This window comes from Dermacentor andersoni, chromosome 2 (assembly GCF_023375885.2).
Source record: "Dermacentor andersoni chromosome 2, qqDerAnde1_hic_scaffold, whole genome shotgun sequence".
Lineage (NCBI taxonomy): Eukaryota > Metazoa > Arthropoda > Arachnida > Ixodida > Ixodidae > Dermacentor > Dermacentor andersoni.
This window is the reverse complement of record NC_092815.1, coordinates 57,358,729-57,381,448: the sequence shown is the minus strand read 5'-3', so window position 1 is coordinate 57,381,448 and position 22,720 is coordinate 57,358,729. Positions and strand designations below refer to the sequence as shown.

The following is a 22,720-nucleotide window of genomic DNA, read 5'->3' as shown; positions in this document are numbered from 1 at the left end:
GGGAGAGGAGCTCCCCAACTGTGAAGCGAGGAGGTCTGACCGGCGCCGGCCCGGCGGATACGTCACTTCTTGTCACAACGTGTCCGTGCGCCGCCGTCACGTGCGCCTCTTCCGAGCCGTTCCTTCTTGCCCTCGACTGCAGCTGCCCCCGGACGCCGAGAAGCTTCGATTTATTCAGTCGAGTAACGTGGTCTCCCGTTTCTCCACTTCGGTCGACCTGACCGGTTGCTCTTTTGCGATGCTAGAATAAACAAGTTGTTCTGTTAGCAGTCGATTCATCCTTTGCCAGGACCTTCGGATGCTTCCAGCTGTGCCCCAGGCCGCCAGGCCAACGCTACCCTTGGGGCTTGCGACCCATTTGCAACAATGCATTCGGTATAAAACCTTAGACTTCCTTTTTAACAAACCCATCTCGCCACGCGCACAGAGCATGCTTATGAATTCTTCCAGCACTAAAGCCATTCCATGACATTTTCTGTCGACCGAAGGTGCGTCGATCAAGGGCCTTCAGCCGGTGCAATTATGCCGTTTTGTTGGTGCCGCTAAGCTTTAATGGAGCCAACGTTGAGGCGATTGCTAAGACTAGCGATACTGGCGGTGGAAGAGCTGGAATTTCTGGTGGTATAGCTTAAAGAATTTTGGACGTAGGGAACCGTGAAGCACATCCGAGTTTTCATTTCGAAAATTGCATCGTGTTGGACGAACCTGCAAAAGGAGAAGACATCGCCGAGTCCGTCGCCAGACGACCTACAGTCCTAAGTGATTTTATTCGCACGCGTACTCACAGTCCAGTGCGCCTTTCAAGAACTACGATACCGATCGACTGCCTGCGTGACGAACGAGATGGCTCAGCCTGCTATCAGTCGGCCGCTATAGCGCCAGGCAGGATGTTATAACTCTGTGCGGTTTCAAGCTCCATCTACTCAGAAATTCAAGAATCACCTCCAAGACAAGGCTGTTGTTGAAGTTCCTTATTTGTACACAACGGTACGTCACACCATGTAACCATCCGTGTTATACGTATACCTCTTCGGTAGGGTCAGTTTCAATTGGAGAGGTGCCATTTCTAAGGAGCCTAACCGCCATAATGTTACAGGCGAGCCCGTGACGCCCCCTGTGGAGTAATTAATAGAGAAGCTGGCGCAGGCTATTTCCAAGATGCGCCACTCAAGAACATATTCGACGACGATTCCACGCCTTTCGCTTCACTTCGCCAAGGGGCCAACCTGGTCGCTGCTGAGGAAGTTGAATAGAGGAAACGCAGTGGGCGGCATCTCTATCAACCACACAGTGCCAGAAAGAACCCGTTGCTTAATGGACAAGCGGAGCATCCCAGAGGCCGTGAGAAAATGACATGGGATAAGTGTCATCGAGCCTTGAGAACGCCATGAGATCAGAGAGCGGTGCCGGCCACTTCCAGCGCTTCGCGCTTCATAACGGTTCCCGCGTTAGCGGCGTCAAGTACTATACACCTGCCCGCAAAGGTTTTCAGGACGCAGGAAGTGCGATAAAGCTCCAACGCTTCGCGGGTTACGCCTCCAGTCTGGGTTCAAAAGGTACACTGCGTATAGTCCCATCACTCAAGACCACCAAATTTTGTGCTTTCTCTCGCTGCTGCGGGTTGGATATCTCGGTAGTTATGTCATACACCAGCTATATAAGCCTTGTTGAAAATGCAGATAAGTACGTACATCGTTCTCAGAGTTCGTCTGAAGTATGGACATGACCGTACCCATGAATGATGCAACGGAAAGGTAAGAACCTGAAGGTGATAGACCTTCAACAAAGTAAACCGTTGCGCGAATTTGGGAGCAGAATTCTGTCCTGTTTTAGACAACGCTGCCCTGGGTCCTCAAGCTATCTTCCTCTCTCTTTTCCCCCTTCTTTAATGCAGGGCAGTCTACCTACATCTCTCGCACGGAGCACAATGGAGGACGTATGTCTATCGAACAGTATTTAGGGCGATGCTTGCTTCAGAGTTCTCTAATATTTCTTCAAACAATATACACTAAATACGCATCGGTGATTACACCAATATCTAGATATATAGTAAACTGAGTACCTAAAATAGTAATAAAAAGAAAGACATGCAGTAAAGTAACAAAATATACGAGTTTCCTCCTTTCTACATTACTGCCGAATGACACTATAAACGGCAGTACAATATGTGCATGCTTTGTAATCACCAAATTCCACTCGTTGTCTTACTAAGAAGTCAGTCGCGATGCGTTTACTAAAACACGGCTATAATAAATAATATAGAATGTGCGAGGCTTGCGATCAGACGCTTGTACATTCAGGCGACAGTTGACAGCAGTTGTTCAGAGTAACAGCCTCAACGATGAATTTATGCCGTGGCATGGGCGTGCGACACAATATGGGGACGTGCCCTGCGGGAGGGGGGGATGCATGCAGTCACATCGGGTGCAGAGAGCGAGGACGAGCAGTGGATAAGAAAGCGCCTTGTCCGTCCTCCTTGGCGTCGAGGAACGTCAGAAGCCACATCGTGTGACGGCCGCCATGCATCGCGAAGCCGGTCGGTATGCTCTGACCGTTACAGGTCACGAGACGGCTGAAGCGGCAGCCACTCACTACGCTCCCGGTGTGCCAGAGGCAAAGGATGGTGCACGCGGTCCCGCGAGATTTGCATACGCCCACCCAACGCGGTGCCATCTGGAGGCGGTGAGATAAAGAGGTGCGCGGGAATAGGAAAGTCACGCGATTCGTGAGTAACCGCTCTTCGAAGCACCCCTGCGCGTGTGCTGCCGATAGACGGCCCCTGTAGAGAGGTTTGCCGAGTGTTATTGGCGCGCAGCCACCTTGGGCCGTCCATGCACTGCTGGCCGCGCTCTCGCCTTGTCAGCCTCGCCCGCGGTTTAACGAAGATGCAAACAGCCGCGAGGCGGCGCCTCGTTTGCGTGAAGTGGCCGTCCACACGGTCACGACGCGTCTGTCTCGCCGAAGAGTCAATGTTTGGGCACTGGGAAGCGGCACCCCGTATATAGTGACGAGGTAGGAAACGAACGCGTGTTTGCTAAGGCAGCTTGGCAAATAAACGCGGCGAAGGCCGGCTCATGACTCGGGCACCTCGAGTGTTTTAAGGTCGCGTCGTGATACAGTGTAGTCAACTCGACTGAGATCGTAGTATAGCTGCTAGGAATGGCTGTGGAAGTGCTGTCCTCCGTTGGATTCGTTTCGTGTCTTTGAATGTGCTTGAAGAGGCTACGGCGCTATCGCATTAATTAGGCTTTCAGTGAATGGCAACCAACCAGAAAAAAAGAGAGACCACAAACAGAAATAATAAGCTTTGCAACTATACCTCCTTGGACGGTCGTTTGTACGAGATACCGGAATCCGTAAAGTAACGTGCAAAACCGGTGTGTGTCTCCCAAGCGGCGCTTGCTCTATGGCAGAAAATCACTGCCAGCATTCAGCGTTGAATATTCTCGTTACAGCCTGTTATGACATAGTGGAAGAAATAAAATTATTTTTGCTAATAAAAAATCCCGAAAACATACTTTTTTTTTTTAAGCTTAAGCTACCTTCTGTCACAGTAATGTTGCTGTAACCCGCCGTGGTTGCTCAGTGGCTATGGTGTTGGGCTGCTGAGCACGAGGTCGCGGGATCGAATCCCGGCCACGGCGGCCGCATTTCGATGGGGGCGAAATGCGAAAACACACGTGTGCTTAGATTTAGGTGCACATTAAAGAACCCCAGGTGGTCGAAATTTCCGGAGGCCTCCACTACGGCGTGCCTCATAATCAGAAAGTGGTTTTGGCACGTAAAACCCCATAATTTAATGTTGCTGTTCGTTGCATATTAATAAATAATAAGATTTATAATAATAATAAATTAATAATGGAGGAGACGCTAGAATAAATTTTGTGCGACTGTCCTGAATATAATGTTCAGCGACAGTCCCTGGCATCCGTTCTAGCGCACCTTGACGCTAGACCATTGTCACTGGAAACAATTTTCACATGTCGCCGACAGAAGACGTCGCAGCTGAAGGCGACGAAGGGACTACTTCGGGACGGGATTGGACAAGCGGCTGTGACAGTGATATCATGTACCAAGCAAAAGTGATGGACTCTAACTGACGATGCGTGTGCTGTGCTATGTGCTCTCTCTCTCTCTCTCCCTTCCCCATCTTTCATCTACCCTCATCCCGCTCCCATGTGTAGGGTAGCAAACCGGTTGAGCGAAACTGGTTAACCTCCCTGTCTTTCCTTGTCCACTTTTTCCTTCCTCCTTCCTTATACAAATGAGAGACACACGGTGAAACTCAGTTGAATTTTTTCTTATGTTGGGATGTACGGCAACTGCTTCTTAGTCAACGACAATTATTCACGGCGAAAGCGTCTTCCGAATATAAGAGAACTACAGATGAATTTGCAAGTACCAATACTGGAGACATCACGTTTTCCTTCGCGCTTCGAGTGTCGTCAAAACTAATGAGCTTTCGTGCTCAGAGGCTCTAAATCGAGTCCATCCGCAGGGCTGCGGCCAACGCGCTCTCTTCTAAGAACTGTAAGCCTATAGGCAAGGACGCATGATCCAAACAATGGCGGCATTTGCCTGTGTGCTCTGACTGCAAATGATTTCGAAAGGAACGGGACTATCCTGCTCAATGCACGATGCCGCAGCCGGCGTACTCCATTCTAAGAACTATTACCCTTTCTACACTTCGGCGCCCGCTCGTATGCACAAATTAGGTCAACGCGTACGAGAGTCAGTGAGCATGCGGGTGCGTGCGGAATCAGCGCGTGGACAGAACCGTCCGTCCTGTAAGGAGTGGTGCAATGCCTTCGCGACGCTAATGAGGCGCAGCCACTTAATTCAGGCAATAATCTCAGCAACAGCGTCTCCTCGCCACGATTGAGCCGGCATAAACAATGCCAAACGTATACTGACACGAACGACCGCCGCGGGGGTAGCGCGGTGGTCCCGCCGAGCTGTGCAACACAATGCGGGCGCCTAATTACGAGCCGCGACATCAGCGGCCGATTGTATTTCGCCACGAGTGCATGCATCTGCATTCGGGACATTCTCTCCCGCGAGAAGCGCCAAGCGTGTACAATCACACACACACAAGCACGCACGCACGCACGCACGCACGTATGATCTTATTGTGCAAGCTACAAGCCGTTGTGCTCTAAGGAGGTCTACAGTCGCCCGAACACTTAAGTAGGACACACAAGACGCGCTTCTATAGCGGCCACTCCACAAATAAACGCCATATTAAAATTCCATCACTAACAGGTTATGGAAAGAGGTTAAGCTAATTCTGCTTCTCTCACCCGAGACATCTCAAGATCGAAAAAAAAAAAAAAACCAGCTCTCAGCGAGCGCTGGCCTGTCAAATGTCTGGAACTCTACACGAGTGGGTTTGACTTTATAGGGCAGCACGCTATGCTGCCCGAAGAGTTTCTCCGGTCAGATAGCTAAAATTTCCCTTTGACCGAGGAACAAGACAAAATTTAACGCGGTAGAAAACAGTGTGCTCATTTAAAGGAGAGGAAGGAGTGACAAATATAGCTTCGCTATGAAACAGCAAAAAGAAAAAAAGAGAGAAAATAAAGAAAACGCTGCTCATGCCTTAAACACAGTACAGTATTTTTATACTGCGGCCTCTGACAAAAACATTATTTTGTAAAGCCTTACTTATAGCTGCAAAGAATAAATCCTGGAGCGTGAAGTGCGCTACCCTATTTCATGTCCACTAAATAAATTGGGCTGATATTGAGCCAGAAGTACACCGGCGCCCCCTACTGGTAAGCAAAATTACGCCCTCTCCAGCACCGGCGTCGACAAAATACCGGCAGTTCCAGCAAATAATTTCTTGGGACCGTAAGCTGGAAGGCGGCTGACCTCTTCTCCTTTCTGCCTTTAAAACTCTCTCTCGCTCTCTCTCTCTCTCTCTCTCTAGAAAGCGCCGGCTGGCCAACCAGGCCCCGCACACTCTCAAGTTCAACAAATGGCCACAGAGGGCGAAAAATCAATCGAGGCGCGTTTCAGCGTAAGCGCGCAAGTGGAGCTACTGTAATTTGGTCGAATACTTTAATTTGTGCTTTCTCTGCTAGGGGCGCTGAACATGCTGAATTCTTTAATTTACACAAACCATTGACATGAACAATCGAGGTGTCTAAGGATGCTTTTTTACTTCAGGCAAATAGGCAGTTGATTTTTTAAAAATTTGATGGTTGAAGCTGCTTTTTAGTCATAGCGTCAAGGTTTTTGTGCTCGCTTAACCACAGTCAGCCGACAGCCTATTGGTATCGATGTGTTTCCTGGCCGTTGGCGTTCGAATACTACGACGGTAAAACATTTTCGAAAGCATGCTGGTTTCGTCTGCGAGTCATTACATAGACTTGCTGTAAAAAGGTCTACTCTTGGCAAAGAATAGTGCCTCATTTTGTTTAGGCGTTGATTATCATAATGAATGCGGCGGAGGTTGAGGGAGTACGCTTGAAGGTACGTTTTTATGCCGTTGATCTCCATAACACCGCAAGTACGCAAACCGATGTCACAGAACACCCGATGCATCATTGTGTGTTCTCCGTCATCGCTTGTTTGCTGTATGCCTACTAATTCTTCATTTCTTCAAGTGTTGTATCCTCCTTTTGTCCTTGCTCTCTTGTGCTTCACTTACAGTATGTCGTTCCGTCAGCTGTAATGCACATTTGCAAAACCAATACGTTTGATAAGACGCAGTGGTTATCATAATTTCACTACACGTGTATTAGGCTGGCACATATGGTTCAGATACAGACACCTGTATGCGAACTTGCACGACGTTGATGCGGAGATTAGGATAATTATGACACCCGTAAGGAATAGGCAGCTGACGGCCGTATAAGCTGTTGCGTTCTTTCCGCCAAACTACCCGGCCTGGTAGTGCTGTAAAGATGCTGTATAAAAGTGACACGCGGTGACAGGGAAATTATTATACTTAGCAGCCGACCGTACGTTTTGTAGCTTAGGTCTTCTTTCTTATGCGTTTGTGCTACCCTTATTAATGAGCCATTTCTTGACTATGTTCTTGACTATGTAACCGCGTTTGTGTGGATGCGTAGACGTGTGCTTTTTGTTGTACTTGTAAAATGCAAATAAAATATTTTCAGGCTTACTCAATCTTTGGTGTCGTGTGCGTTTATTCCAGTCGAGGCCATCGTGCCACCTGGAAACCGCATTCTGTCAGTAGCCCTACACGAAATGCAACAGCTGGAGCGCGGCGGCACAATTTAACTCAGGGTAACGGCGGCGTAATAAACGAAAAACCGCTCGGGATGCCCTTAAAAGTCAGTTCAGAGTGTGCCTTAACTCGATATGACTTAGCGCTACATGTATTCTGCTGCGCCTCGATCGTGCTCCCGCCAGTTTGGTTGCTGTGTGGCAAACGTAGCGCCTACATGTAGGCGCTATACGTTTTACACAGCAACTAAACTGGCGGGAGCACGATCGAGGCGCAGCAGCCAGAAACCCAGTAAAGCTAGTAAAGCCACAGAACACCTGGTAAAGCGTGTGCAAAACCCCGTTTCCGTTTCCTGTTGTACAGCGCCACTGTGGTCGCATACTTTAGTTCACGACGCCACCGCTATGCTTATTTCCGTAGCACTGTGGAAGGTACAGTTTCCCTTCTCTAAGTTTGTATAGGTGTTCTGTGGGCCAACTGCCCTGGGAAAGGCGTTGCGAGATCACTGAGACTGTGCGAGATAAGCGCAAACCACTTGAGTGTAGGAGAGAGAATACACGAGAACTTGGCTGACACCGCCTGTAAGCACTTTACGCTTTCATTAATGTTGAATTCCAATGGCGGAGTCGGAGCAGCCGACAGACTCCGCGAGCGAGCACCCGACTCTGGCGTAGAGCAACGCCTCCAAATCCGCGAGTGGAATACAACCTGTGCCGCCGGAGCAAGGCGGAAGCGGTACTTCTATCGCCGAGTTACCCAGGATGCCTTACGTTTTGTCATTTCCTTCCGCTGTTTGATCCAAGCACCGCCGCACCGGTCACTTGTCTCTTCAGCGCCGTTCACCTGTTTTTTTTTTTTTTTTTTTTTTTGAAAGTGCGGAATGGATATCTCGCCAAGCGTGCAGCAGCTTTTGCTTCCTCGCGAGTCGTGACCGGTGGCGCCTCCCAGCAGACAAACGTGGTAAAGGAAATACGTCACGCAGAGTTCCGGTCCACTCCGCCGATTTTGGCGGAGCATCTTTTTCTGCTCCACGGAGTGACTCCCGCTCTGAATCCACTCCGACTCTCTCATTGGAACACCTTACTCCCGCCCTCACTCTGTCATTGGAACAAACTTGCTCCGACTCCGCCATTGGAATTCAACATAACACATGATTACGTGATTACGTGAGTACGTGATTCTCCACCGTGAAAAGGGTAGTGACTTAAACCATTATAAGTGTTAATAAAGAACGTGCCTTACAACCAGCGTGTGTGTATATATATATATATATATATATATATATATATATATAGAGAGAGAGAGAGAGAGAGAGAGAGAGAGCAGCACTGGCCTTATCGAGGTGAATAAAAGGCACAACATTTAGGAGCCCGCACCAGCGGACGCACGAACGCAGTGTTATAATAAAGGGTTATCAGCGAAGGACTCAAAACTGGGTCAAGAAAAACAAGGGAATAATAAATACCAAAAATAGGATTGGCAAGTGAGCGCGAACTTATTGAGCACGCGTGCAAGGCTCTTGATGCTCGTGACAACGTCCAAAACAAAAGCTTTCATTTTCCTCTTTTCTTTTTTTCCTGCCTGCACGCTTAGAACAGCTATTACTCAAGTTTCGGAAAGTTAAAAAAAATAAATGGTGCCATGTGCCATGACACTGGGGCACCTCTGTTATCCGTGTTGGCTTTTTTTTGACTAAAGCTGTCTGCATGAAAAGACTGGGAAAATTACCTTGGATACTGCTTGCGCTAAGCGCCTTTGAGACTCGCTGCCTTTGAATTTGAAGCGAGGCGGAAAGTGTAAGCCTGGCACAATTACAGCGTATACGCAGGGCAGTACAAGGCCACTGATGTTAATGATAGCGTCTTCAAGTGCCTGACGGCTGCATGTATATGTGGATCGCCTCGCTTCCTGGATACGAACATGCAGCCACTGTCGATTCGCCATAGCACGTCTGTGTAAAAAAAAGAAAGCGCGCGATCGCAACTTGAGCTCTCATTTGGCCCGGTTCCGTGGGAACGATAGTCAAAGTTCACCACTTGTCTGCAGCGCAGACAATATTATACGTAGCTCCTTTGAGCAACGCGATGTGACCTCAGCGCAGCGCTTTTTAAAGTTGCGAACATCACAACAGGAATACATCGGGCCGCCAATCTACTATTCTATTCGGGAGCGGGAAACCTCCAGCCCACAAGACAAACCTTCCCGTTATTGTTGCGAAACCATCAAATGGACCACTGAGCGAAAAATTCGGCGTCTGTCGTCTGTAGCAGTGAAACGGCACCTAAATTCCAATTGTCTGTGACGCCATGTCACGAGCACGCTTCGACGGAACAGAGCGGGCGAAAGGGAACATCCGCTGCTACGTTAGCGCGCCCGGTGTTGCGTTAGGGGAGAGGGCATCGCCGCGAGGCCACGTCACCGTCGCTCTCGCTCTCGGAAGCCAGAGCGCGGTTCGTGGCTCTGTTTCCCCCTGTTATGATCGACCTAAGTTTTGCAGCAAGCCATCGACTACCACACCTGGCGACGGAGGGATGCCCCACCAGCAAAACGCAGCTGTAGCGGTTGATGTTCGCGCTTCATCATTCACTTCGCTTCAAGACAGCAACGTCGCCCTCCTGAACGTCACGAAGTGGCCAATTATCGATGAAAGGGTCCTTCCCGTGGGGAAAGCATCTACGACAAGTGGTTGCCTCCTATTATGACATGCTGGAGACAGATGCACCACGTACACGAGCAGCTCATAGAGGACAGCACCTGAGCGGCGCGCTGACGACCAGTGAGGGGCGATGAAGGTGGTGAACGATTCGGCGTTTTTATTGACCAGTGGGATTTCCTCGGCGAAAGAAAGAGGGGTTATTTAAGGCCGTCCTGACCCCCGTGTTAGATCAGAACGGCTTGAGACTCGGATGAGTCACAACCATATACCAATGAAGTGAATACAATCTTTTCTATCATTTTTTTTATCATCATGGTGCCCGGCTTCGTCGTCGTTTCCCGATTCCTGCGGTGAACACCCACCTCCTCCGGTCGAGATCGTATCAACCTACTCTGGGTTTAGCTGCTGGGCGCGCGCCTGCCGGCCTTGGTGGCCGCTTCTGCTTCCTCGGTCTTTCGTCGCGCAGGACGTCAGTGGCTTGCGGCGTTCGCACCGCAGGCTGCTGCTGCTTGCTGGCTCGGGCAGCACCTACCGCTATGTTAGATTACTCGCAGCGCAAAACTCGAAGGACCGCTCAGCGGCGTTCAATTCGTCATTAACGCTTTCGCATTCACAACTCATAAGAAGTGCTTAGGTGTCCTCGGATGTTTTAGCGTCGTTTCATGCATCAACCTTGTATTTCTGTACCAAATTATTTTTATCGTATATGCAATTGCTGAATGAAAAGTATGATACAAGCCGTCACGGCATTTCACTTTCACGAAATATTTTTGATTACTGTAGCAGTTATCGCTTAATTACCCTTGTTTATTTCATTCAATATAGTGTAAAGGAGCCCGTGTAAAAACATGGCGACCGTCTCCGACACTTATTTTCTTTTCAACTGTATTGGCAACAAGAAAAAGAAAAAAGAAAATATTTTACCATAGTGAAGCTAAGAGCGCTAACTATTTAGGTGTAATAGCTTACCGCTAACAACCACTTCGACTTCAGTATGTACCAGCTAGTTCAGTGTACTTGAATTGGTTCTGAACGTGTTCCCTTGCTTTACAATATAAGATGCCGCAGCAGCCATCGCGCTAAGGTTTCCAATACTTATTTTCATTTCAACAAGAAACCAGAAAGTGCCTTTCTCACAAGATAAAGCAGTACAATTCTTTCCCGCAAGCAAACCATGCTTTCTATGCTGTGTTTGCTTGTTTGTTGCTTCTTTTTCAACTTTTTTTCTCTTGTTCTCTTCGCGGTGCGTAACCGAGTAGAAACAGTAGCAGAGGCGAGGCGGCAAGGCCGGCGCCTTGAGGCACCGTTTTAGAAAACGGCGCGCCTGCCCAAGCCGCAGGTAAACAAACAGAGCCGCAGGGATAGCCGCCGCGCCCTCATCGTCACGGTCAAGGTGCTCGCTGAGAAAAGGAACAGTCGGCGACTGCTGACGTGCGGTCAGCGAGGACGCCGCCAGGCGGCGCCCGTCGCCTCAACCCCACCCTCCCCCCGCACATTTCTCCTTTTCCGCTCATTGGTGAGAAATACCGATCAACTGACGAGCGCCGTCGACGCTTTTGAAAATGGACCAGTAAGCGCGAAGCAGTGCTGACGCCCGAGTAGGGAGGCTTAGAAAAATGCGGCAACGCTATATTCAGGGTTCTTCCATACACTATGACGTCATAAAGGTGCGGCGTCTAATGATGCCTGCGACTGTACCGGCACGTCTCCACAAACAGTTGCGGCAAAACTAAACGCCTTGAATTGTATACGGCCTTCCGCTTACCTTTATTATACGATATTATCTTAGGTATTGTCGGGCCCTTGGGCCCTCTCTGCAGCGCGCACGGGGGAAGCCTTTGAAACGCGCGCCACAACGGCACTCGTCGCATGGAGCATGCGCACCGATCGCGTATCGTGAGAACTCGCGCGGGGAACGCCGGGAAGGCGGCTGCCCGATAAGAAGGCAGCGGAGACTGCACTCGGGGCTTTTTTGCCGGGGCGCGGGCCTGGGGAGGCGCTGGTGGGGCGTGGCCCGTCTAGGTTTCTTTCCGAGCGTGCTGCAGAGCAGGGGGAAAGCGTATTTGCATTGTGTCCGCGGAAAGAGTGCTCTTGTTCGCTTTTGGAACTGTGCTTGCGCGCCTGGCTCGGTGCTTGCTTGCTTTCTGGGCTTTATGCATTGTGTTATCGACCGAAAGATTGTGTTGGTTGATGGTTTGTAACGGCCGTTCTTTCGTCGCTCTCTTTGGCTTGTATATTTTGTTGCCTCGCTCTTTTGCTGCTTGCTTCTTTGCTTTTGCTGCTTTTTGCTGATTTGCTTCTTTGCTGTTTGCTTGTTTTCTTCTTTGGCCGCGAGGCTGCGGTAATTGATCGAGTGTTTCATATTACCGTAAATTAAAGCGGTTTTTGTTCTTTGCGCCACTGGTCCTCTGTCGTGCTGGTAGCGGCTCGCGGACCCCCTGAGCGAAGGCGAGGGGCCTTCAGTATATAGGATAAGCCACCTTAGAGTACGAAATGGTGTCCTTATCGGCCTAGTACCGTATACTGCAAGGATTGTAAGTTTGGAATAAACGCCTCTCAAGCGACCAAAAGGAAAAGATCGGACATTACACAAACGCCTGCTCCTGTGCAAGCGGGGCACGCACGCGAGTGGCACGCAGACGGTTTCAACACTGCATACAAGCAGCGACATCAGCTGCTTGCCTTACTGGCGCTTTCACTTTTGTGCTTCTTGAGGGCGACAGGCTTGGGTGAACGTCTGTCACTATGAGTGCAATTACTATTAGACCACACGCGTCAGCGAACTCACCACTAATTTCCTTCTTTCCTTCCCTCCTCTCTCTCCCTGTCATCTTTGTTTCCCCTTTCCCATTCACCCGGTGTAGGGTGGCCAACCGGACGTTACTCTGGTTAACCTCCCTGCCTTCTGCTTTTCTATTTCCTCCATGCGACTCCTGTGGATGCGAGGAAACCATCGAGCACCTATTGTGTACCTGCCCTCGCCACGACGTACAATGCCTTTCTCTGCGGACAACTTTAAACCGACCGGACTCAAGACCGTTCTCCGAGTCAAAGATACACGGACCATGGCCGCACCCGTCACTGGCACGAAAAGCGATTTGTGCACTAGTACAGTACCTGGAGTGCAACGGCTTAAGACACCGTTTACAGGGTCCCTGAACATCCTCCCACACTCACTCAGTGCTTACTCTCTCCATTTCTTCCTCTTTCTATTGCCCTTTCTCCCACCCCTATGTAGGGTAGCAAACAGGGTGCTCGTCTGGTTGACCCCCCTGCTTTTCGTTTCCTTGCTCTCTCTCTCTCTCTCACGCGAGGGATTTGTAGCGTGCAAAAGTTTGCACTGAAGGAAATTGTGAATGTCAACAAAGAAAAATATGTGCCTTCATTTTATTTCCTGACGTCATGACACAATATCCTCCTGAGAAACCAAACCAAAACTTCCTGTAGAAAAGCTACTATATTACATTATTTTTGGCTCTCTAAGGCTTGTCATTATATTTTTTTCTAGTATTCAGAGACCTATATAGGACCTTCATTTAACGCAAAAAAACAAATAGTTGAAAATATCGTGGCATTACCAGTTTAAAATATGTATACTTATTAAATGGAGCCGACCTGTAACGGTTGTTTGTCGAGGAAGGTACACTTCCTTAACCTGAATACTTTTGAAGAAGCTATGGTATTGTACATCCTTGAGTAATAATATGAAGACACGCAAATTCCTTTCCAAGGGCGGTAGTAAATAAACACGTGTGCCCCACACAAAAGAGTTCAGTGCGACTAAATGTTCAACGGGAAAGCTACTTGTGACGTATTACCACGTCGTATCCAAGCCCACACATCGCGAATAATCGTTGCTCAAAAACGAGTATGATGTTTCCCTCATGTTCCTTATAGCTGTACCTCGTATGCAGCGCTTTAGACCTTAGCATTGATAAATTCGGCACGTTTTACTTGTTGATTGCTGTATTTACTTCATTATGGTCACTGCTTTATTCGATGAACACTTGGCGGCCATTTAGAGCGATTATTCTCATAAAAGGTAATCAGCACCCTATTCAATTGGCAATATCTGCGATACATGCCTTACTTAAAGCCGGTACATATGTCCTGTGTTTATAAGCGGAAAACTGATACCTTTAGAAACAGCGCGTCTAATTTTCGTGTCTCGGCCAAATGATCGCACTCCTGTAGCCGATAGTCCCGCAGAGCCGTTCAGTGTATTGAAGCTTAAACGTCAGCGCTAAAAAGCTATACACATTGAGAAAAATGTTTCACACGGAGCTAATCGGCACGTATGCACACAGTGCTCTCCGTAACTGCTGCCAAAATTTGAATACTATATATGCGAGTGCAGCGTAGCTAGAAACAATGTAACGTTGTCTGACGCCGCTTGGACCAAGTCAGACTGTTCGTTGAATTTTGACTAAGCACGTAATTAGTTATCTTCACCTAATGAACTTCTCAAGTATTATAGTAAGAGCGAAATTATCCATCAGAATATTGTATAGGCCGTCACGAAAAATTCTCGATCCATCTTTCTATCTCTCTATACGTGCTACATAAAAGTTGTTTTCTGAGCCGAAACACACACACACACGCACGCATGAGCCTTCGAAGGCACATGAGCACTTTCAGGAAGTGCAACGTTAATGTACAGGGCGCAGGCGTTCCGTGTCTCTTCATTGTGATTATACGGCCTCGGCGCAGTTCGAATGATACACTCTCGGCGATACCACTCCAGCCCGCCATTTCACTCGGCCGGCCAGCTTCGGCGGCGCGTCCTCGACGACTTCGTCTGTTTTCGGCCCGTTTCCCTTCCAAGGGCGAAAGCCGGCCGTCGTCGGGCACCAGCATAGATGGCGGGCGAAGGAAATCCTGCCGAAACCCGGCCAAGGGCCGCGCGGAACCCCTTCTCCGCCCCAACGCATGCACTGCCGCTGCCACGCGTGAGACGTGCGCACAACTCCGCGGTGATACACGTCAGGAAGCAGGAAGGAGAAAAATGTGCGGCAGCCGGGCCGAAGGAAAAGTCTCAGCCGGCCGCGGAAACGGGGCGTGTCTGTCCGTACGTGGCTTTTTTTTTTTTTTTTTTTCCGTGGGAAGGAGAAAGAGAGACCGCGAGATCACACCACTCTCTTTCGTACGTCCCGAAACATAACGCTCGCTCGTACATATGGCGGAACGCGTTGAATGGCGGCGCGGTGTTGACAGGTAAATTTGTCTATACGGTGTACGGTATACGAGAAGCCGTGAGCAGCCATTCAGAGCGTGATTGCTGTCTCGGGCTCTTGCCGCCTTTATGCGTGCTTGCCGTCTCGATGACAGCAGTGCACCAAGAAGCCTGAATACGTTCACAGCGATTGGTAAACATGTGACGAAAACGGTTGTTTCCTGTGAGTCGGCGCCAGAGGGAAACATTTACGTGTAGCCAAATATATATGCAATGAGGGAATTGGCGCTTCTGCGAGGAAGAGAGAAAGAAGAAGCAAATTGTATGGCGTTGCTAGAAAACAGACGTTGTGAAGACAGCGACTTACAGAAGAGAAATTGCTACAGCGAAGACGACGATGAACACTATACCGACATTTGCGAACTACAGTCGGTAATATAAACGATAGAATGACAAACGGGTATGTAGCACAAATGAGGAAGTGTGTACGCCGTCATAAAATCAAAACATATTATTATTATTATTATTATTATTATTATTATTATTATTATTATTATTATTATTATTATTATTATTATTATTATTATTATTATATTCTGTGCACAGTATACACGTATACTCGCTACTTTCGGGCGATGTAACCAGGCACTATATAGAGCACTGAAGAGTCAGAAAAAAAGTGTCCACGCTCACATTTTAGAAGTGGAATTCTGAAGGCCTACTAAAGGCACGAACACTGTACGCAGTCGGTACTCTTCTAGGCACACATGAGTGCCTTTTGACCGAGTCTCTACACGTGGGAAAGGCAGAAATGGCATATCAGGGGCGAGCAAAATTTGCATCACCTCTAGAACGCTAGTGATAAGAAGAACAGTCGACGCCCGCGCGCAGTGCCGGCGTGTACCCACCCCTTTCACTGAGAGAAGCCGAGATACCGCGCGTATCCTTCGCACATGAGATAGCCGCAGCAGCTCGACTTCAACAGGCGTACAACGTCGGGACGAAGGCGCGGTTTTAGCGCAAGAGGAAGCGGGGAGGCATATCCTGTGCCACGCGAGATAAAGGGTCCAAAGGAAAGACGCACCCCGCTTCATTTGCATCCGGCAGTGTGACGGAGCCACACGGAGTGCCCTGCGGCACAGCCGTGGAAGGTGTCTTTGTCGAGATCATGGTCTGTTTTTGGATAAAAGTATAAAAGCGTACAGATTTGTGAGCTAGCATCTCTTTACTCGAGCATAAACTAACGATAGCTACGTCGCTTCGAACTTATCCCTCCATTTTGGCTTCTCGCCGTAAAATTTGTGACGTCGTAAACTGCAAACCGATTCACGCCCTTAATTGTTCCGTCTATAACTCCCACCTTTGCACCTTTACGGATGTAAGGGCATCAATTATGGACCAATTGCACTCTTGAGGACCCTTAAGCGTGTAAATCAGTTACGCTGTATCCAATAGCTCTCGCACGCACGTCCAAGCTATTCTTGATAGATGTGTTCTCATTTAGTGCTTAGTTCCTCAATGTGCACTGGACGGTGCTTTTAATACACGGCGATGTGTATATGTGCATGCGAAGTTTCTTAAGAGAAGCACGGAATGGGACGAAATTATGTCCCCGTTGCTCGGCGTGAGCAGTCAGGTCAATAGAAACTGTATGAATATAAATGTGTTCAATGAGATAAGCGTCGCAGCATGTTGCACTTTGTATATCGCTATAATTTCCCACCCGATGCAGCTTGTCGTCTCATCTATCTCCCAGAGCTTGCGTCCTTGGACTTCACGAAAGCAAAAAAAAAAAAAAAAGGAAAGAAAAGAAAGAGAAGGAAGCAAGAAAAAATAACCCTCGCCACTCCCTGTCAGCAGCCAAGAATATCCCTAACTGCTTCGTAACGCGATTAGCACATCTTACCAAAATAAAATAAAAAGAAGACGAAAGAAAGCAAGGAACAGGGGATGGTCATCAAACAACTATTTCAGCTCTCTCTATCTCTCTCTCTCTCTCACACACACACACACACACACACACACACACATATATATATATATATATATATATATATATATATATATATATATATATATATATATATATATATATATATATATATATATATATATACCACCCTGCGTCTTCCAGTTGCGACCTATAACTATAAGAGGCAAATCGCACGCTGTCACTAGATTCCATTAAAGCAATTAATCAGTCAATCAATCAATGACCACCATTCACTTAGTAATCACGCGGAAAGGTGTCCGAGCCCTGAACTTGCAAGACACGCAGGTGGTGCTGGTGGTGTGTTGTTTAAATAGCTATAGTCGAAGACATCTGGAAAGACTGCGAGCGCATTAGGAATTCTTCCTCCCCTTTGTCTCCACTGCTCCAAATTCCTTGCTTTTCCCGACAGCACACATTTTACATCGCTTCCGAGCTGGGCAGTGCGCGAAGCCTGGTGCACGTGGAAGGTCGTCTTGGAGACTAACAAGAGTTAGACATCAGAAATGAAAAAAAAAAAAACATATACAAGAAATATGACTGAGGAAATTGTCGCTCGTCGCCGAACGGCAGGGTTCAATGTCACGAGGACAGATTATCATCATCCGGACCGCGTCGCCGAACGACAGGAAACAAGGAGCCGCCGGCGCGACACCTTACGCCCCACCGACACGTCCTGCGCACGTACCCAGCGCGGCTCTCGCGTTTCTCTGTCGCATTCTGAGTCGGCGTACGTGCGCCTCCGCCGGCACATGACCCAGGCGTATACTGTTTCCGAGGCATGGTGCGGGTATATATGCTAACAAGCGGAAACCATTCAGGATGTTGAGGTGCGGCGTCGCTTGGCATACGGAGACATGTCGCGCCGTCGCACCTCGTGATGATCTCTGTATTTCCCACCCGTTGCAGCTGTTATCGCGTTTCAATATGGCCGCGGCGGGTGGCCGTTGAACCCGACAACGTCTGGCCCGGATGCGTCATACCGGGCGAGTGCTAAACAAGAGCATGCGCAACGACATCCACTGTATAGTTAGATGCCTGCCTATGCTTTTGGAGGAAAAGTACTGGCGTAAGCGTTGACGACAGCGGTGGGGTTGCCAATAAAGCATGCAGAGTCTTTTCGGATTGCGAAGTTCTTCGAAGCTAAACACGCTAAAGACGCTTATGGATGTTGATCGAGTGCAGGGATGGGTAGCTGACGGGATGCTCAGCCAGTCCGAACCTATCGGCAGCTGAAAGGCATGCTATGAAGCGTAAAACTGCTCGTAATATCCTCACAAAAGGAAGCCAGCCAGAATAATATGGGCCCGTATACGCGAAAACGCTCATATGGAAGAACTATTCGTTAAGAGGAGATCCCAGGCAATCATAACGCCGGGCACATCACTAGTGAAAGCCGCCGGCCAATAGGAAACAGGGCTTACGAACGATAAGCTTTATTTTACGGCCACATGTTTTCGAAACTGGGAATGGGAATGGCTTTATTCTATCGTATAGGTTACGTATACTATACTATATATAACAAGACGCGAGAAAATGTCGCTCAGGCACGCTAAATTGCGGATGGCCTACACCGTATTTACTCGTTCAGGTGATTCTACCCGCCGTGGTTGCTCAGTGGCTATGGTGTTGGGCTGCTGAGCACGAGGTCGCGGGATTGAATCCCGGCCTCGGCGGCCACATTTCGATGGGGGCGAAATGCGAAAACACCCGTGTGCTTAGATTTAGGTGCACGTTAAAGAACCCCAGGTGGTCGAAATTTCCGGAGTCCTCCACTACGGCGTGCCTCATAATCAGAAAGTGGTTTTGGCACGTAAAACCCCATAATCTATCAGGTGATTCTAACCTGTGTCTTGTGAACAGACAAAGGTTAGGGAAGGGAAATTTTCGTCACGCATTTCTCAGCAAACTCAGTAGAAGGTTCGTATAAAAGTGTACTGTGGGGTGAAAAAATACACAACGCGCCAGCGAACAGCGCAGAACAAACACGTTATTTGTGCGCACCTCTTGCGAAACACGCTTCACTTTGTATGAACTTGTTACTATTTCCGTAATCCGAACCATTTTGCTAGGATGATCCGTACCTGGTGAGTGATCGCATCCCATGATGAAGGTGACGGTGTCTTAATAAATTGAAGAACATACTGAGCGACTTACGTTGAACGATTCATGAATACATACATACACGCTTAGCGCAACACACACGCAACGCATCTACGCGTGCGCGCGCCAGGCGCAAGCACGCGGAGGCGTTAGAAGTTTAAGCGTAACGGTAAGTTACTAAGCAAATCACCCGCGCGTTATCCCGATTAAGAGAGATCGCAGCATTGGTGATTCTCAAATTGCGCGTACTAGCACAACAAAATTTGCCGCTTCTACTCACCGCGGAACAACCTCTTTCGGGGAGCGGCGCGGCTAAACGCAGATGACGGGCGGGAGGGTCGACGACGCTGTCGCTTGTTCGCGCACGTTTAATCTCGCATCGACGGCGAGAGTCCCGTGGCCGTCAGCACGCCGATAGCGCGGCGCGCAGCCCGGGTGACACGCAAGACAGGCAGCCAAGTTCCACGGGGCGCCGCACGACGAGCGAGGAGCGGCGAGCGGCGGTGCGCGGAGGCCGCTTTCGGGCTCCACCGCCACGCACAACCCCCCCCCTGAGGCGCGCGTGCTGGCCTCATCCACTCATCGCGCTCGCCCGGTTACGCTGCGCCCGATCGCGTTGGAGTCGCTTCCTTCTCTCGTGGACTCCGGACGGAGGAGAGCGGCAGGAAAGATGGAAAGCCTGTACAACGTGCACGAGAACGGGCGGAAACTCTTGAAGACAGGCAAAATCTGTCTTCCTTTTGCTCTGGCTTGATTCGCTCGGTTACCTGCTTGTTGCGTCCTGTTCTGCTCCAAAAGGAGTTCGTTTCCTTCTCGCTTTGTTTTTCCCTTTTTTTTTTTTTTGCCCAGCCCATTATATCATGTCGTGCTTCTTATGGCGAGTATGCGCGCCGTTTCAGCTGCAGCGCTTGTGAGAAAGATCCGTGTGACTTTCGAGTCACGTACCAGCGGCCGATTGCAAACGCGAATGTCCCATCTCCACACCACGCAGTGTGGAGACGGGACAATCGCTTTCGTGCTGTATGGAGCAAAGTAAGGACGTTCGCTGCGACAAGCATCCTTATTCTTACATTAAGAAACGGATGTGCTGCCACGCATGAATGAATGAATGAATGAATGAATGAATGAATGAATGAAGCGCGAATGAGAAGAAAATAAGCGGCACACCACCCGTTTATGCGCTATACAGCATCGAGACTAAATGAACCTGTCAATGAATCACACTTGTGTCACGCAGTGGTGAAATTGGAAACGTAAATGCGCCTTCTAGTTTCTTTTGTCGAGTTGTATCTTCATTGTGCACTGATAAAACGTCGCCAAGACAACAACCAGGAGATCTGCGGTGTCTAAACGACTCCCGAGAAGTGTGTGGAGTGCCGACGCATTCTTGATTGCTCAGCAATGTGAAAGATTACTTCTTTTTGTTAGGCAACAAGGAGTTGTGTAACATTCGCCGTGCCTCGGACGATGCAAAAAGTGATTGGATGAATCTGGCTCTTCCCATTCCTTTCCTTAAAGGCACCAGAGGAAACTCGCCAGCACGTTTGACTGCCTCGCAATGCGCATTCGTTGTTTCTGAGCCTTCAGAGCTATCGGTAGCGAAAACTGGAGTTAGCGAAGCAAGTGCAGTGAGCGACGTGCACGTGTGTGCAATAATTGTGGGCGCGAAATAAGCGCACGATAGTTATCTTAAACGCATGTCAGGGAAACTCTACATTCTTCCTTCCTCCACCTCTCCTCCCCCCCCCCCCCCCACCCACCCAAATTAAACCATCTTATGGCTGGTATACTCATATTGATTCCCAGTCCAGTCAGTATCTACAGCCCACCTTGTTTCATCATTACCGCACGGCTGAATCAGGAAGGGAGATGTAAAGAAGCCTCTGCCAAAGACTACAATTACTCGGTCGCGTACCGTTGTCTCCGCCGCTGCCGCAGTGCAAGAAAAAAGTGTCACGCGTTAGTTACTTGCATATGTCTCCCACCCCCTTCCTCCCGGCTTTGCAACCCCGTTTTTGTTTTTGTTTTTTTATTTTCTTTATTTTGTATCTGTCTGCGTCGTGCCTCCAGCACCTGCTGACTTCCTCGCATTTCCCGTACCTCTACTTCTGGTGTCGCGGTGGGTATTCTTTTTTACGCTCCTGAGTCGTGTTTTCACAAACTTCCGGACGAAATCCGGAATGGGACTTACATCGCACTTGTCACGCATTTGAAGTTCGAGCCGCAGTGTTTCTGCATGGTACACTTTAATCACCTCGGCGTGTTTCGAAAACGCTCATCAGTCGTCTCGCTTCCTCGTTCACTCATTGTGATTTTGAAATAAAAGATATAGTCTCATGCTCTCTTTCAGTGGGCGACAAATAAGCAGACGAGTTTCATATTCATAAAAAAAAAAATCCCTTTTCGACTATCTTAACTAACTTCGGAAAATAAATAAATAAAATAAGTAAGTAACTAAACCCGCAGTTACTGCAGCCAACTTCGTGAATGTATTACGCGATTTCCTCCAAGCTACTACGCGTGCTCGAAGACAGGAACAAGAAATGCCAAGGCGACGATTGGACACGTTCTAAAAGCAATGAAGCGTTGACAACTAACTCCTTTACGCTGGAGTAACTGCTTGGTCCAATCCCAATAGTTAACTCCATCGCCGAGAGTGCTCGTGTTCCCCCTATGTAATACGCTTAGCCTTCTTGTATCGATTCAAAGTGAACGTACTCGCTAAAGCTCAAGAACTCTGTAAAATACGTTAAATATACCGTCTTGATGTTATCTTAGAATTATTTTTTTTTACAGCTAACCAGCAACGTTTTCGTAAACCCAGCTCCGAAACCCAGCTTGTGAAACCCAGCTGTTAGCATTTACTCATGATTTACTTGCTAGCTTGGATCGTTCACCTTTTGTAGACTGCCTGTTTGCTCAATTTGCTAAACCTTTCTCACTGTTTCTCGCGAACTACTGCTTTTCAACCTTAATAACTAAACCTAGATGTTAATATAATTAAATGGATCATGTGTTTCCTAAGCAACCAGACGCAGTACTAACGAAGAACGAGCTTGAGTCCCACTGTTGTCCAGTTAAATGAGGTGCTCCTCATGGATCTGGATATTAACGACCTTTCAAACTCGGTTAATTCTTGCATGAGGCTTTTTTGAGGACGATTCCATTATACAGAGAGAAGTTTCCACCGCCACCGATGCATCTACTTTCAGTCCGACCTTGATAACATTTCCAGCTGGTGCAATACTTGGTTAATGAAACTGAACATTACTACTGCAATGCCATGCGAATTACACGCAGGTATCAACCACTTGAACCATGTATCTACATTCTACTAATGGCAGCTCTTCAAGCCTCGTTTGCGCGTACAAGTATATTCGTGCTCATATTACTGAAAAACTTTCCTGGCAAACGCATATTGATCACATTATAAATAATGCTAACAGAACACTTGGCTTTCTCAGTCGAAGTTTTATCTCGCTCCTATGTTACTAAAACTACGGCACTGCAAGACTTCCGTGCTACCTAAACTAGAGTAAGCGTCATTTGTCTGGAACCCGTACTAACTCTCTTACGTCCTTTCTTAAAGAGTCGTTCCAGGAC

At 48.5% G+C, this 22,720-nt stretch overlaps 1 protein-coding gene across 2 annotated transcripts in view; it reads right to left on the bottom strand.

The window, feature by feature from the left end:
- The window catches only part of LOC126542258 (uncharacterized), a 147,450-nt gene that overhangs the window by 97,793 nt on the left and 26,937 nt on the right, over nucleotides 1-22,720 (bottom strand). The window contains exon 1 of one of the 2 annotated variants that reach the window (XM_050189246.3): nucleotides 19,398-20,345. The exons of the other annotated variant lie outside the window; for it this stretch is intronic. The gene's annotated coding sequence lies outside the window, so the exon portion shown is untranslated. Of the gene's footprint in view, nucleotides 1-19,397; nucleotides 20,346-22,720 lie in introns of those variants that run through there. 2 annotated transcript variants of the gene reach the window in all.